General features: G+C 41.0%; 2 protein-coding genes across 3 annotated transcripts in view; both read right to left on the bottom strand.

Annotated features, from left to right (window-relative positions):
- Positions 1-2,147, bottom strand: part of LOC103147442 (protocadherin gamma-A2-like) — a 101,359-nt gene that overhangs the window by 40,926 nt on the left and 58,286 nt on the right. The window lies entirely within an intron of this gene.
- The window catches only part of pcdh1g22 (protocadherin 1 gamma 22), a 22,411-nt gene that overhangs the window by 17,713 nt on the left and 2,551 nt on the right, over positions 1-2,147 (bottom strand). The gene's annotated exons all lie outside the window — the stretch shown is intronic.

Genomic DNA, 2,147 nt, shown 5'->3' with positions numbered 1-2,147 from the left:
TGATTAAAAATAGGTGGGTTGTCATTTACATCAGTGACGCTGACATGAACTGTTTTCTTGCTGGACAGTGGATTAGAGCCCATATCTGTGGCTGTTATCTCAATACTATATTCAGAATCTTTTTCTCGATCTAAAACACCATTTGTAACTAGTGCGTAGTTTTGTGAAAACGAGGGTTTCAGCGCAAAGTTGCTGTTTTTAGGGAGCTGTAATTGTACTTTTCCGTTATCACCGGAGTCATGGTCCCGAGCGCTGATCAGAGCGACTACAGTGCCATTAGGCGAGTCTTCGCTCACAGGCTTTGGTCGAGACGTCAGTATTATTTCTGGAGCATTATCATTGACATCTAAAACTTCAACATGAACAATACAATGTCCCTCCATTCTTGGGCTCCCTTTATCTTTTGCGCTGATGTCCAATTCATAATTTGCATCATTTTCAAAATCTAGTTTTCCTTTAAGGAATATTTTTCCTGATGTGGGATCAATGGAAAAAACAGAGAGCACAATTTCTGATGTGTGAGCGCCAAATGAATATTCTATCTCTCCATTTTGATTCTCATCGGAGTCTGTTGCTTTTGTCTGTACTATTAATGCACCCTCCGCGGCATTTTCTGCAACGGATACTTTATACAAGGTTTTTTCAAAAGCAGGAATATTATCGTTTATGTCAAGGACTTTAATGGTTATCTGCGCAGTCCCTGATCTTACCGGGTTACCTCCGTCTAGAGCTGTCAAAAGAAGCTTGTGAACAGCTTTTTTCTCTCTGTCTATCAGTTTTGACAGAATTAATTCAGGGACTTTTCTTCCTCCAGCGACCTCCTTAAGTCTTATACTAAAGCACTCGTCTTTACTCAGAATATATGACTTCAGTGAATTAATGCCAACGTCTAAATCTACGGCACTTTCTAGCGGAAAATGAGCTCCGATAACTGTGGATTCCGAAATGTCCAATAACACGTCACTTGACGGGAATCTAGGGGAATTATCATTGATATCTTGAATTTGAATTTCTACTCGAAACAGCTGCAGTGGGTCTTCAATGACGACCTGCAGAGCCAACACACAGCTGGCGCTCTGTCCACATAAAGCCTCTCTGTCTATTCTGTCATTCACTACCAGCTCACCCTTCCCAGCATCTACGGTAAAATATTGCTTACCAGCCTCGGAGGCGACGGTTAGTTTGCGATCAAAAATCTCAGCTAACGACAGACCCAGATCTTTTGCAAGATTTCCGACCACAGAACCCCGTTTCAGCTCCTCCTGGATATTGTAACGAGTCTGTCCGTCTGTTGTACTCCACAAGATAAAGAAATACTGCCACCAAAGCACCAGCCATCTCCAGTCTCGGTATCCATTTCTCTTTGTCATCCTTGGTCCGCTATAACATATCCATTCCAGTCGATGTTGTGTTCAGAAGCAATGCTAGATCAATCATCTCACCTATCATTCTCTACTGATATTTTATTACAAGTTAATGTGTATGAATTTAAGCCCAAACATAAAATCTTCATGTTGCAAAAATAAATCTCGTCCCCTTCTCTCCTCTGGCACTCTGCATTGTGAGTGCAGGACCACAGAAGCTGGAAGGGGGGAGGGACTAGATTGCTTTGTAGAGTTATGAATCCTATTGGTTCAGCGCCTCGAAACCTATGATCCAATAGGAAGGTATCTAGTCCACACTACTGCGCCGCGGCGTCGAGACTATAATGCTCATACGATTTTTTTTTACTAATGTGGTAAATATATGACTTGTCAGACCTCAATGAATGAAAATAAAATAACTAGAGGAAACAAAGAAAAAAGACAGATAGAAAGAAAGAACTAAAAAGAAGAAGCAGAGAAAAATAGGGAAACGCTTAATTTCAGTACAATGAATAATAACAGACCACAGAATCTCTACAGACACGGTATTTTTATGCATGTGTCTCATTAAAGCAAACGCTTTTCAGTTTTGACTATCATAGAACGATTAACAGTTGATAAAACATTCAAACATTTCATATTTTTTGACACACCCTGGCCAACGTTGAATTCGCTCACCTGCTGGCTCTCAAAGGTCCAGGTGCTGTCGGGTATAGACGCGTCCAGAACACTGATTACTTCTTTAAAGTCTGTGGTGCTGCTGGGTTTGATCAATGTGAAATC

This window comes from Poecilia formosa, unplaced genomic scaffold (genome assembly GCF_000485575.1).
Source record: "Poecilia formosa unplaced genomic scaffold, Poecilia_formosa-5.1.2 Scaffold183, whole genome shotgun sequence".
NCBI classification, from domain to species: Eukaryota; Metazoa; Chordata; class Actinopteri; order Cyprinodontiformes; family Poeciliidae; genus Poecilia; species Poecilia formosa.
This window is presented reverse-complemented; position numbering and strand designations above follow the sequence as displayed.